We start from the raw sequence: 15,549 nt of genomic DNA on the forward strand, positions 1-15,549 counted from the left end.
TTCTTCACTGGGAGATTTTCGTGTTTTTTTTTGTTGTATTCTAAATCACATATTATTTCTGTGTATAATGAATACTTATGTATAAACAGTTATTTTCAAAAAACTGACCGTGGAAATTCATTTTTGACCCACTGTATATCCTCGGTGGACTTGGAATAATTTCGTATCACCTGACTATAACAAGTTATAACGTCATTCATGTTATCTTTTGATTCAGTTTCTCAAGACTTCTTAAAATGTCAATTGCCTAGCCACCTCTGACTGAAGACATTGCTACTGTGTATAACGAAGTACTAAACATATACATTATCCGGATGTATGACTTCCTTAGCGTGTAAACAAACTCTTCGATAAAAAGAGTCAGCAAAATCCTTGCCGTCCCACTGTATTTTTTCTTCTTGTCCACCGGAGCATGTCTCTCGAGTACGTTTGCATAATTGTCCCATAAAACGTCGTGGATCCTCCGACAAGTGAGTGCATCGATACACGCCAGTGATGAGTAAGTACAACGAGATGGCTAAAGGTTTATAAATCGCTTTAAATGCAAGCCGACCTATTGATCAGTCTATTCAAGCGAAATTTACGATGCGCAGAACAATAAACGTTGGAAACGCACCGGTATATCGGATCACGATGAAAGGAAGTTTTCGATTGTTTGTCTTGGTACACGTTATATCAAGAACATCTGTCGTTTCTGTAAGAAGGTAGTTGAATCGGTTGATGGGTGTAACAAAGGATATCTTCCTTTTAACTTCCCTTCGTCGGGCTGGTGGGACACTGAGCTCGTCAGAGTGTATAACAAACCGACTTCTCGTAGGTTCTTTTCTCGTCGCGTTCCTGGCAAACACGTGTCCCATTCAATGAAATGCTTTTCACTAGTGTTTCTCGAGTTGATGAACTTCACTGATCGTTCTGAACGTAACGTGCAAATGTATTTCTGATCCACACGTGACTGTATTTAAAGCGAGGAAAATGGGAGTAGTCGATCTCTAACAAGGTCTTTGATAAATCGCTTGACAAGACTTTACAGTACTAGATGGTACGATATGACTGTAGCCAGAGTTATGCAGAATTTAATTTTGACATAAATTCATAATGTCTAAACAAAAATAAATATAATACATTGGACCTCAATTACATTGTAATTCAATTAGGTTTGTGATTGCTGTAATTAGCATTGAATTAATTAAGAAGATTGACTTATATAATGTAATTAAATTACGTAATTTAATTATAGCGTAATCGATTAGCACCGCTGTGACCATAGGACAGAAATGGCAAATTGTGTTGATTAATCTGTAAATATGAATCAGAAAATGATGTTCCTCTTCTCCCTTTCCAATGCCTTCATTAGTTATAGACATCTGCATTTATCATTATTTAGTACACAGAATATTAATAAAAACATGGAACCTTTCATGAGGATTAATTCTGTTTATAAAAATGAATCGAAAAGTCCTTTACCATTTCGCAATCTGAAGCTTCGTTTCCCAGATATGGGCAATGAAAGTTTCACGTGACTCTCAATACGTGCCATTTTATATTCCAAACAGCTGATCGCGTGGTGGCGCATGCGCCCACGCTTTGACATATGTAGAATTTAACTGCTTGTATCTCGATAATGAAGCCTCGGATTTCAAAATTGTAAAGTACTTTTTAATCAGAATTTTTATGATGAATTCATTTCCAAGGAAATCCTACATTTCTCGTAACACTATGAAAAAATGATCCCATCTAGAATTAGTACCTATATATTATGGAAGTGAATGGTAAGTACCCTGAGACACATTAAATTCTCTGGCATTCCATCGAAAATCTCTTGCGTGCCAGGTTTGGCATGCGTTCCATTCAAATACCATCGCTGCCACAGTGCATCCTACCTAATAATTTTACTCTGTACCTGTTTTGTATCTGAAAGCATACGAATTTAAAAAATATAAAGGATATCGTTCCAATATTTTGAATGTTCGAACTTAATCCAATCTCTTGATAGTGTTGTTCAATAGCGGATTCCTTTTGTTGTTTTCCTTTACAAGAGTAAAGAAATTTCATTGAAACAATTTAAGTCCAGAAATAATAGAACTTTGGAAATAACGGAAAAGAAAATTTACATCGTTATGAGTTGCGTCAGGTGGACTTTATGTTGTTTACATAGAACACGGGCCAGCGTCAATTTTATGCATTTGCATCCTTTTAAAATTGTACTATAGCATTTGGAAAATTATTTTAATTAACCCTTATACGGCTGCGTTGTACATACAAACCTTTGTTACAACCGAGTGGTTCCTAAACTTTTTGTTTCACAGAATTTCCCTGACAGTTTGGTGAAATCTTGGGGATCTCTCTCTGGAAGAAATATTTTAAAATATTAATTAATCAATGTTTCTTAATCAGTCCTGGATTACATTTCTCCACAAAATTCTATTTCTAGAGATTTTATTTAATTTTAATGGCCTTAGGATAAAAATAATTTCGTCAATCGTTGTACCTAGGTGTCCACAAATTTAATTTTTTCTAAAAAATTGCTAGAAAATATTGAATCTTAACTTTAGCTTGCTTAAAAAATTATCAATCAATGCTAAATCGATATTTTTCAACCATTGCTATAATAAATTTTTCCGAAAAACTTTATTTTAATAAAAACTTTAATAAAAATTTTAATTCAACCGGTAATTCGCGTTAGTTACCCATAAAATAACTATGAATCCCCCAACTAACTAAACCATATTATAAGTAGCCTTTAAATACAACTAATTATCTTTAAACATGCTCCGATAGGAAGAACACTAATCACCTCGTTCATTTTTCATGGAAGATAAATCGTTCCAGGGAAGTTCAAACGTCATTTTACTCGTCCATGTATTATACGTGCTAAGTAGAGGCAACGGGTTCTCAAGTATCGAGAATAACATTACAAAGCAGAAATCGGTGTCTCTTCGGACGGGCCGTTACGTACGCTTAGGATGAATGCGTGGTACACACGATGCAATTGCATTCCTCGTAGTACGTTGCATTCGCGATCGCACGCGCGCTAGCACAATACGGAGTTAGTGCATGTGCAAGATACATATCTTGTGTGGGTGTCGTGTTTTCTGGGTCACCTTCTCCATTATCAAAGAATCCAGGTCTTACGGAGATATACGCAGAATGAACGTAAACTCGTTTTAAACGGACCAAGAATTTCAGTCTCGGCGTTTTCTAAGTAATTAAAAAGAGTTATACATTACGTGTAAGTTCAATCACAATAAGAGCGGCGGAAATAGGTAGCGACAAATTAAAAAACGGAGGGGGACACCTACATGGAACAATAGAGGCGCCGACTGTGTCACCGGTTAGGTGGAAAATGTGGAAACGTGTAGCAGGTTGAGTGTTTGTGTTGACAATTTCGCGGCTGGTTGGACACGTATGAAGAAGTCAGAAGGCGGACGATCATCGTCTATTTTTTATCAAAATTGAGATGGTAGCATTGTTGGAGCTTAGAGAATAATATTTGACTGGGATATGATGTGAAATAAAATTGGTCCAGACCCGAAAAATTAAGAGTCAATCAAGGCTAAAGTATCCTGGGTTCGAAACGAAATTTGATGAAAATCATATTTCTGTAGTAGAAAAATTACTTTAGGAATCAATGACACTATATCAGTTCGAGTGGAGTTAAGACTTTCAAATAATTACAGTTAATTCTTAATAACAAGAACGAGCTCTTCACATTAATACATATATTAAGAAAATATAATATACTGAAGAATTGTTATAATTAAGTTATAATGTTGCAGTTGATGTCCCTTTAACAAGTGATCAAGCCCACAAAAACAGTGCAAAAAAATTCATCGAAACATGTGGCGCATTTCTCCTTGTTGTCTAGTTATGGTCGTTTTAGTACTTCAGTAATGTGCAGTTGTTTACCTTCGCAAGAAGTACTCCAAATGGCCACCAAGTGTTTCGCCCCAAATAAAAGCACGCGGATGTCCAGTCGTAAAGTTTCTCAAACTTTTGAATATTCTATGTATTTTGCCTTGATTCGTTATGAGCCTGCTTGTTCTAACACTGGCAATCAGTGTTGAATAAACAAATAGCTCCAAAAATAAAAGTCTGGGAAACAAGTAGCTGAGGCGAGAACCTATTCATGTGTCGAAAAATTGTTCGTTCAAGCAGTGTCTGGCTAGTCGACTGAAATAGATCACGCATAAATCGAATGTGACGAATAGACTCCGGATGTTTATGCGTATTCGTATCTTTATATACACGAATGAAGAGCAGAGACTTAAATTAAAGTATTTTTTTTTTTGTCTTCTAAATGTTGTAACGTGTATTTTATTTTGTATATTTTATGTTAGTTCATAAATGCATCAATATCAATGGAGCTTCTTTCAATAATTTATGCAACTGATTATTCAAGCAATTAATATAAAATTCTTCGCTTAATTTACTCCTCGAGAAAACCAAAGAAAGAAAGTTGTCTAAATTCGGCAATATCGTTTTTAATTATCATTTACAATTTTTACTATTTTCGCAGAATTTTTGTCCTATGTTTACGTAAAACTTGGTTGTATCATTGGATTATTATTTTTTAAAAGGATATTGCGAGGAACATGCTTCCTGATGATGAAATTCTAAACGTTGCAAGCAAGAGGAGATGGTCAATTTTGATTTTGTTTGTTATCGAAACTCAGCAACGTTTGTTGAACATTGTATGCTCGAGTCAGCTTAGTTTGCGATTAAGAATCTTCAGAGTACCAGAATAGCTGTAACTCAGGAAATAAGGTTAGACACGGCACATGTTTATATAAACTTTTTTCATTATGTTTGCGTCCTCGATCGACCGCTGGAGTGGGTCCCCATGTTAGGATACAAGCTATAGAACATACTGCATAAAAAAACACCAGATTGACCTTTCCACCTTGACATCTCTACCTAGGATGAAAATATTTTCATGATAAAGTATCTCTCGCGGAACGGTACAACTTTTCTGGAAAAGATTCTTTGAAACACCGAGAGTGGAAGAAATATTTCAAGTAATAAAAGTAGCTGAAATGTCATGTAGATGTATTTACTCTTTAAAATTCATTAGTAAACTGCGCCACTTTACTATTTCTAAGCTAACGCACTTCAAAGGTCTATACATTTTTGAGAAAATCTATTTCGTTAGCTGATAAAGTGAAAATTGCAAGGTATATCTAAAAAGGGGTTATTTGTAATGCAATGTAGTATTTTTCGTCTACCTTTGTTCTAAAACATTCTATCATCTCACTGTTAGGAATGTTGCGTAAACTATTATTTTTCTATAAAATCCTTTTACTAAAAAATTATATAATTCTTCCTTGTATTTGAACATAAACGCTTCACTTGATAAGAGAACGTGAAGCGAACAATTTTGTTCCAATAGAAATTATACAACTTTCATGGAATTTCTTGGAGCTGTTATATGTACAATTTGTATTTCAGAGTGTTATATACTTCTTCGCAGTCGCGATAAACGTATTTAAAGTTTTCCTCGCGTATTTTATCCGTTTTTATAAAGAAAGGGTCACCCAAGGAAAAGAGGAGACATTGTCGATAGAGCTTACCCCGAATCTTTTTGAAACTGATTGAGAAGGGCACACTTCCCATGAGGATAATGTGGTTTGCCGTTGAGGAAAAGGAAAAAGAAACTGGAAAGAAAAATATTAAATGTGAAATCGTTTCATACGAAACATGTTCCTGCATTTTAGTGTTTAAAATTGTTTAAAGATACTCCGCACGAACGAAGTTGGTGTTAAGTTTAATGGCTTAATTATGAAACCAATCTGTTCTTACGTGATGTATATAATTAAAATGTTAAAATATTATTGGATGTAATTAATTTCTACATCTAGCCTAGTTTCCTTACACTGACGATTACATTGCAAATTTTTTAATTTTTTGCTCGTTTATTAAACGTATGACTTTTTCACTCGTCCTACAATATTTACATGGATTTATTCGGTTCCTTTTATTAGAGTTCCTACCTTGAGTCTGACCCCTTATCGATTTCGCTCCATATCAGGACTAACTTTGTCCTTCGTTAAATATATTTTGCTTTGCTGTCGCAAGCATTTTCATGCTTGAAGTCCAGAGTAGCTATTCTTGAATCGACGTTCCATTGCGTCAATAATTAAAGACTACTCGTTAAAGACTGTACATGTCAAAATTTAAAAAAAAATTGTTATCACAATATGTTGTATGTGGCAATAGTAATTTGGTTTCTAAGTATTTTACAGATTTTTTCCACGATGGAGTGTCAATTGAGGTCTCCTTCGTCTAAAGGCGTTACAAAGATGAAACAACGTTTAAGATTGATTAATCGTTACACTTGAAGCGTCGCGCAGGCAGTAACATTGCAATTTTGCGGTTCGTTCTCTTTTTACCCTCTCCTTTGTAATCTCGTGGTACACGTGTTCCCGTTATCGATTTCCGCAGCATTAACCTCCAGCCGTTTTTAACGCACTGGCAGCCACATCTCTTCAGTAGCATAGCTATAGACAGATTCCTACAAATGCCCATTATTTCTTAATTTCGTGGCTGGTTTAAGAGACGTCAAATACCACGAGTTCATGCCACAGTGGCTCGTTCTTAATTCTTGGCAATGCAAATCACAAATTTTAGATACTACCAAAATTATTAATTTTTTAACGTATTTTCTACTATTTAGAACATATCATCTGTAGAAAAGGAAGAAGCTGCATAGATAATATCTACGTGTTAAACAGCTGCAGAGAAAGCTGCTCTCATTAAAATTTTCATTCAAACATTGGTTAAAAAGTATAAATTGGTGCACTAGTACATCGATTATTTATATTAAACACTATTATTTTTAGCTACACATAGCACAATATGCATATACTTAAATCTACAGTTAGCTATATAATTTTGTTTGCCGTTTAGTTACCGCTACAATGTACAATAACTTTGTTTGTGCATATTTACGATTGTTTCAACAAATTATTTTATATGCGTAGCTTGTCTTCTATTTTATATTCGAGTGCCTATAAATTCAACGGAAGCTTTATTCTATGCAAAAATACCTTTCGAATGGAGATTATTCTGTTGCTCGTCGATATTCCGAATTGGTTGATAAAGTTAGTCGTAACAAAAGACGGTTTGTCAATTAATGCAAAAAGTATGGGGTATAAAGTATTTAATACTCGAGTCTTTTATGTTTGCTGTGAAATATACTGCATTCTGGTCCACCGATTTATAAAACAAATTATTGTTACGATATTTTATATGCTCTAACGTTTTAAAAGATATTGCAGTTAACGTTTTAAAAGATATTGCAGTTAACGTTTAATTCAAAGAAAAAATCGAAATTATTTGCTTAACTAGTAATCAGTGAAACAATACAACAATATACAAACGTTTATAAGTTAGTCAATGAAATATTTAATTTGAACAAAATCAGATTCGAGTTACAGATATGATCGTTCATAGTATTCCTTTTTTAGGATTAGTATTCCATTTATAATTAATTTTTTAATAAATTCTCGTTTGTTTCCAATCTTTAAAAATTGTCAATATCCTTCGAATCATACGCTATATTTATTGCTCCGTTTCTCGCTCTTTTCTTCCTATAACAAAGCTGTACCGTTTCTTTTGCAACATCGCATGGAAACGATTCTTTGTAACATCTGACAAGGGTCTTGTCAAAGGGTCGAAACGACGTATTTTATTTTTATGCGTGTACATCACGGATAGACATGTAGCCGTTATTCAAACACGGTGATTCGCGTACCTTTTGTTATCGAAACCTTGTTATAAAAGCGAGAATAGTCTCCAATCATTTTACAACATATGTAAACATTGCAGTATTCGTGTTCACAATCTGATAGCAATGTTAAAGTAGAAATAGTATGAAAGCTTGAAACTGTGCAGAATTAGCAAAAATGTTTAGTATTAAACATGCTTTCATGAATAGTCTTTGTAACATTTATACTATTGACAACAAAATTTATAGAGTTTCGAAACTTGAGACATCAAAGAATATACTTTTCTCGTAATTATTTATCAACTTCAGAAAAACGAGTGTTTCATGGTCCGCTTAATTGATCGATATACCGATGAAAATTGTTCTGCTGTATCTAAAATAGCGATAAATTAAAATTCGACCGATAAATGTATATCATCGTTTCTAGCAAGAAGTGAATAGAGTGATTGACACTGTATGCGGGCTGACATTACGCAATGGACCACCGTCTGCATCAAACACGTTTTTCTTACGCGCATAGAATGTCGAAAACTCGATAAATACGCGGTCCATTTACGTACAGGAAATTCCTTGGCTTCGTAGAAACTATTTACGGTGTTCGCCGACACGTTAATTTGACGCACGCGATAGCTTATTAATCGCAACATAGCGACCTGAATTTACCTTTAATTATTACGAAATTACCGTGTATAAAGTATCACTCGACTGAAGGCTTTTAGGAAAATTATCGACGATTGTTTAATATTATTGGGAAATGAAAAAGGACGACGATGCGTATTTCCACGATAGATAAAAGCGACGTATTAACTTTTAATAGTCAAGTTATAGTATGTGTAGACAAAGGTAAGTTTCAATTTTGTTGATGATAATGGCAGGTTTTAAGAAATATTGCATTGACACTGAACGTTTGTAAATTGATTTTAATCGAGTTAGGCGATTTTGTTTCTAAATAGTGTGTTTTTAAATTGCTTTCATTCTTGTTTATTTTTCAGAATTTCTCTTAACATGGGAAAATATATTAAATTTTAATCCCGTCATAAAATGACTACAAAAGCTGTGACTATCATTGACCATCGATATAAATATTGCACGCAACATAACCTTGTGTTTTTAATAGCATTTACTATTAAAGTTCCTATTAATTAAACCCACCAATTACGCAAAAGTCACGTTTAAATGTGAATAATAGAGTCCATGTATAACCCGAAAAACGTGGGCAGCAAAACAAATTGCATCTTGAGAACAAGCGCCAAAGGTGGTTCGAACCTGCTCCAAAGGAGCATCAATTTGGTGGGCAAGTCTTAGCTTACCACGCTACCAACTACGCTGCGCTCTCAGTTACTAATTGCAGCTGTACTTCAAGCTGTAATACTAGCCGATCGTTACTAGTAAATATCTCGCGAGCTATCAGAAATCCGACACCAAAATCATATACGGTGGCACCCGCTTTCCAATAATAAAATCGGTACCGCCAATTCACCTAGAAGAGGTAAATAGCGATTTCTACCTCGAACAGATGCCAATAAAGATCAAATTCACGTGCGACCGGAGATTTTTCAGTCGGTAAATCGCGTGCACTAAAGGAACATAATAAGTACAGAGGTTTGTTACGTTACTGGAAGCATGAATAAAAATTGTTACTCGAAAGTGGGTACTTCTGTGCCATTGGCTGTGGCAGATTCAGCCCCTTGCACTTTTCTGTCGATAATTCAATTCGAATTCATGGTTATCATATTCGTGCTTTAGACGTTCAAATTTTCGTTTACTGCCCGCTGCTATTAAGACTTCTAATTGGACTGGAATTTGCTTGAATTACCCGTATGATTCCGAGATCCAGACGCTTTATGAGTTTCCAACTTGCAAGTTCAACTGTAGGGACACTTAGAATTTCTGTGATGATCGACCTAGTTGAGGACAACCATTTCACTTTAACAGATTGATAGTCTTTAACCAATTAAACGCAGTGATTGCTTCACTTTCTGAATCCTGAATTCCGGACCATATTAACTTGAAATTCTCATCATCCACATGGAAGGTAACTGTTCAAATTAGTGCTCGGTTACATTCGAAAACGCTGAGAAAATAGCTCTTTTATTTCAAACTGATCCATTTATACTTTAGTTGTTGTGATTATCTGATAATTAATTGTAGTGGAACTATTCATTAAAAAATGTTGTGCTTGTAATATACGAATGTGCATTGCAAGTAGAGTACAAGAATATTTTTATTATTCTCAAAAAGTTGATTTTTATTCAAAATGGTGGTCCTTATTTAAATTACTGTTTTCATGTACATTACATGTTAGCATTGTTGATTTCTGTCTTCCATCGATATGAATTTAAAACTTGAAAAGAGATTCTTATTTATGAATGTATTATTCACTATTAACCATTTGATTTGAAAAAATTAAAAATAAGAAAATAATGAAAGCTTGAATTTTCTCTCACGTTTTATCTATAAATGAAAATATCTCGCAATTCATAAAGTAACTGAAGTTTAATTCATTAAATGCTCTTTTCTAGAACCGTAATTACCAATTAAAACTGAGTGCTTCATTGATATTGCGGTATGTATACTTAGACAATGATCTATAAGCAGATAACGGGCTACAGTATTCCATGGTCCATTATGTATCGAGCGTATATAAGTATTGCTATGAATGGCACGTAATTATGTTGAAATTGCACAATGATATAAAGAAATTGAAACCGCCACTTTATATGTTAATAAATACAGATGGGGTTGGTTATCGATCAGATAGAGCCGTATTCTCATGAATCGTATTTCCTTCTCTGCAAACTTATTTCAACTATAATACGCTGTGGCTTAAGTAATTCGCGTCACGCCGATAGCGGTGTCATTAAAGCTATCGGAAAGTAATTTTGCCCTGATATAACTCAGTTATTAGCGGGGATGGCGTTCGTACACATTATTTTTAAATTAGTGTATTTGATTTGTTATTCCGAAATTATTTCGCTAATCGTGCAACAAACGGGCACAATCGTTATATGCAAAATATTTTCCTGCAAGATATTAACGGAGTACACTTTTTTTCAACTAGTTCCGAGGCAATTGTTATGATTTGTTTACAGCCAAAGTACTTAATAGAAACTTTTGCAATTTGGTGTGTATGTACAAGATTTTGTTAAATTCACAACTGTCTAGCTCAATTTGTTTCGCAGACCATCCTGATAGTCCAAACCAATGAAAACTGATTTTGTTCTATTCATTATCAGCGTGGTTATAGCATGCACCTAGAGGAAAAAATATTAAAAGAAATTTGGTATAATGTCACGTAGAAAGATTTTAAATGAAATATCCTACTTTACTCTGACGAATTGTTCCACAAAATATTTACCATAAATATCCTATTTACTTGTTTGTTCTTAAAAAGTTGAAAAAGAAATAAACAGCGAGGTGCAACAGTTGTTTTGATACGCGAAGAAACAAGACGAACACGAATCCCTTTTTCTTATTATGCACATTTCAACTCCTTTCGTGGCGTAAAAAAAAAAAGAGAGAAATGGAGGGCACAAGAACTCGTCCAATCTATAGGAAGTCACGGCTGGCGAATCGCCAAGATTGTGCAACCACGTTCCGTCTTGGGTCGGTAGCAGAATCGTATTATCCGCTGGAAATTGATTAATAGCCCATCACGGTATAGCGTCGATACCGTCGAGAAGAAAATGGGATAGTTAACATCGTGGTCACGTACGGTCCCGTTTGTGTAGTGAAATAATATCGTGTTATCACCGACGACATCCACGCATCTTGGGGGTTCCCAGGGAGGTTCCTGTTGCGATTCTTCATTTTCTCCCTTCACCTTCCTGTCTGCCAGGTTTTCCGTCTGCTTGTCCCTTCCTTTTTCTTCTCTGCTGGCTTATCTTCCCTCTTCACTAGTAGGGCGCGCGAGACCGGAAATTTGTTCCACTTTGAAAAATATAATGATACGTATCTGCTATATACGGCGACTGCAAACTTACACGAGCTATTTTTTGTTTGAAGTGTTTATTGGAATTCCTACAAATTCGATACCACAACATATTTCAACCGTAATATCAACCGTTTAATTATTTGATTTAATTATTTTCGTTTTAATATCTCAATGTTAAATGTATGGACATTTTTTTGCAATTCTCTAAAATTTAGTGTTTATTAATGAAATGATTACTTGGAATGAGTACGTAATAAGAAATGTTTAGTTTATCATTATTTATATTTCCTGTGTCACGTCGATGGTGACCGAGTTCTGTAACGCGCAATATTGTTGCATATGTTCGATTTTATGGATGATCTATAGAAATTACCATACATGTAATGTTTGAAATTCCAACGATATGTTAGAAATATACAAACATGTTTCTTACAGTTTTCACACGAATTTGATCTAACAAATTGATGAATTATGAAATTCACTATACTCTGTAGGATATTGTTGATGTATTCTATATGTTATGTATATGAATATGATAATTGCCATGGACATGCGAGAAAGCTTCACCTTTTGGAACAGTAGGCAGAGCAAAACTTCTTGCAAGCCAATAATAGTGTACTTCGTTTGTATTTCATCACTACATTGAGTTTGACAGGAGTTCTTATCTACCGTGACTATAGCGAGCCCCACGTTGCAGTCTCCACAATAACCCTTTCGCCTTCCAGACCATTCATTCAGAAGAAGAAAATCGATTGACCAGAACCTTTTGTTGCACGGGATATTATATAAATTGAATAAGCAACTATACCCATAAAATGGATGTCGCATTAATTTGAAATTATTTGCCAGGGTTAGCTTTTGTCGAATTTATCTACCTGAAACTGATACGTTTGGAGTCGTTCGATTATCTTCCAATACCTCCTGAATTTATTATGTTTCATATTATATTATGTGACTTCGTGGAGATTTCAGAGAAATCAAAATGTCACTCAATAAATTTGAAAGATTACGTTAATGTGATTCAATTTCCCTAAAGAATGAATCTGGTTAAACGGGATGGAGATTTTTAAAAGCGTTCTACTTTTCGTGCAATATTTACAGCTACATGTACATAGAACGCGGCAAGTTTCGGGACGGAAATCGAGCAGCAAGTTCAGGCTCGAACACTTATCTTACTGTAACTTTCAGCATGACCTGGACTCGGTCTCTTTTTAGTTCATGTGGCTCGTCCTTTTCCGTCGAGACTTTCTTCTTCGACAGAAATGTCATAGTGCTTCGACGTTCACGTGGTTCCCAGGTGATCTGATACGAGTTTGCCACGAAATTTTTGTCGATAAAGCGATCGTTTACAGCGCGTTGCGAAAGAAATGGAATCGGTCGTTCGGATTGCTTAGGAGTGACGAGTATTTATAAACAATGAATCTTGAAAACTCTAAGTATAATTCGTATTTTCATTGAATCCTACTTAATTAAATATAAAGATATTTATAATATCGACAAGAGTTTCCAAAGTTCCTTAACCTACAATGACTGCCACTACTATTGTGGATTTTTCTTTCCGAAGAAAGCAGCCGATTTAAACGTCCTACCACTCGGTAATCATTGAAACGCAGGTATCTGCTTTCATAATTTAACTATCTTCAAGTTTTCTGCGAGTGGCAAAGTTGTAATTGCATTTCTGTATTTAAGTTCAACAACTGATCAAGTTTATAGCTCTCCCCTTCTTTAGGTAAAGCGTCGTTTTCGACCTTACGGGGAAGAAAGTTGCTTATTAGAAACATTTATTAAGCAATTTCGCTAGAAATACAAACGACATCTTAGTTTCGTTTGAAGGAATATATTATACTCATGGTAATATGTAATTAGCGTATATTCAAAATGGACATTAATCCTTACTTTGTGCATCACGTTTTTCTTCATTTAATATTTCTATTTTCCATGTTTCTATGGCGAAGTTTATTCGCTCGTTACTTGTGAAAATGCCGAATAGAAAAGTTCTTCGCTTAACCAGTTCATCCAGTTTCATAGAATAGCGCAGAGAAGTAACCGTTAACGTGATATAAATTTCGTTAACGTTAGTCACACGAGAATGTTAATTTACAATTACGAGCCACGTTAAAGCGAACATTGCTTCGCGTACACTCAGCTTTTATACGCAATTTTATCCTCTGCTGATATTACGTAATGGGTCATTAACTTTGATCACATTCTCGTATGATGGAACGATGGGGTTTTGTCTTGACTTCTCTTTCCACAAGAAAGATTCTTTCTTTGAGAACGTGATAGGTGAAATGATATTAAATTAAAATATCATTAGTTAATGCCTCAGAGCGATGCATGCAATCTTTATAGCTATGAGTAGAATGGACTCCCTAATTTTGAGCATTTTGAAATTTTTACACTATCTCCATTGACAAACAATTATATTTCCGATTTAGAGGATGATATATAACCCCGTACAATTTATTATCCACCTTTCTGTCCCTGTGCACCTTTGGTCGCGGATCGAAGATGTTTAATATTCATTGCAACATTCGCTTCTCTCCACAGTATTACTATTCCATCCAAAGTACAGATATTGAATTCCGACTCGTTCGTAAAAATCACATTTTTCAAGAATTTGGAATCTTCGTTTACATATTTTTTAGCACGTTTTTTCATTTTATCATGTAAAGTTACATGTGTGGATCCTTATTACAAATTTGATATAAGTCATGATTGTAAGAATCATGGCCTCCAATAAATGAAAATAATAACTGTAAACAAACGTACACGTTCGCCGACAATTAAGCGGGTGGTTACCGTATCTCTGTTCACACGACATTGACAAGAAGTAGCGTCAGAGCATCCTCGACTACGAGTAAAATATCTTGCGCTGCAATCCTGTCATGCAATTTCACCGGAAATATTATAACGCAACAAGACCTCTCCTCTTGACAAATGACGCTCCTCTTCACTCCCTCCGGGCAACCACGATTCACCTTTGTCGCTGATTTCTTGAACTTCTCTCTACATCGGTGATGCATCGTCGAAAGTGGCCCTGTCTGTCTACAAAGCAAACAAGATTTCTCTTCGGCAAACAAAATGTGATTGTAATTTATGTAGGAGCTCTGATTTTGAGAAATCTCACGGCACAGTTAACGGCTCCCATTCGCGGGTCACCTTTAACGATCGCCCTCAAATGTGTAAATTGCTCACTTCCTCGTTCACAAAGACAATTACAAACTGAGAAGTGGCGCACCTGTTTCCGCAATATCCATCTGAGCCATCGATCTCCGTGACAAACGTGAAAACTGAGCCTTCCCTCTGGTACGACAATTTTGGAACGACTCGTAATTCAGATTGGACAAATTAATGGATCCATATTGGAATTCAATTGCAGTAATTAACACGTTATAGTCGTTGCATTAAGCATCACCGAGAGAGATAGAGGCGCCTCGTGGCGAGCCAAGTCTATAGTTTATACCACCTTGTCCAATTGAATCGTTTGTTCTATACGGAATCGAATTAAAATGAAATAACAATGAGAAGGATGAAATTTTGATCTATAATTTACTCCATAAAAATTATATTCTCAATTGTTAAACAATAATTGCATATTACACGGAATGAATAATAGGCATGGAGTAGTTCAGTCATGATTTGTTTAATTTTCTGTTATAATGTGTAATATTGCGAAAGTGGCCTCCAGGTAAAAGAAAACGGTTAGATCTTGACTCGGTAGAAAAACTTGTGACTTATGAGCTATGCGTCATCAGGTCCAGCAACGACAGGTCTTTCTGAGAAAAGAGGGTGCAAACGAACGAGCCGTTAAAAAGGGATGTTTCGCGGAAAATAGTTATTAACTTGGCGAGTCGAGGTGGAGTCGTGACCGGGGAAATTTTATTGCGCA

The 15,549-nt window shown here is 35.2% G+C and overlaps 1 protein-coding gene across 3 annotated transcripts in view; it reads left to right on the plus strand.

Annotated features, from left to right (window-relative positions):
• The window catches only part of LOC128876089 (1-phosphatidylinositol 4,5-bisphosphate phosphodiesterase epsilon-1-like), a 126,032-nt gene that overhangs the window by 41,552 nt on the left and 68,931 nt on the right, over positions 1-15,549 (plus strand). The gene's annotated exons all lie outside the window — the stretch shown is intronic.

This window comes from Hylaeus volcanicus, chromosome 5 (genome assembly GCF_026283585.1).
Source record: "Hylaeus volcanicus isolate JK05 chromosome 5, UHH_iyHylVolc1.0_haploid, whole genome shotgun sequence".
In the NCBI taxonomy this organism is placed as follows: domain Eukaryota; kingdom Metazoa; phylum Arthropoda; class Insecta; order Hymenoptera; family Colletidae; genus Hylaeus; species Hylaeus volcanicus.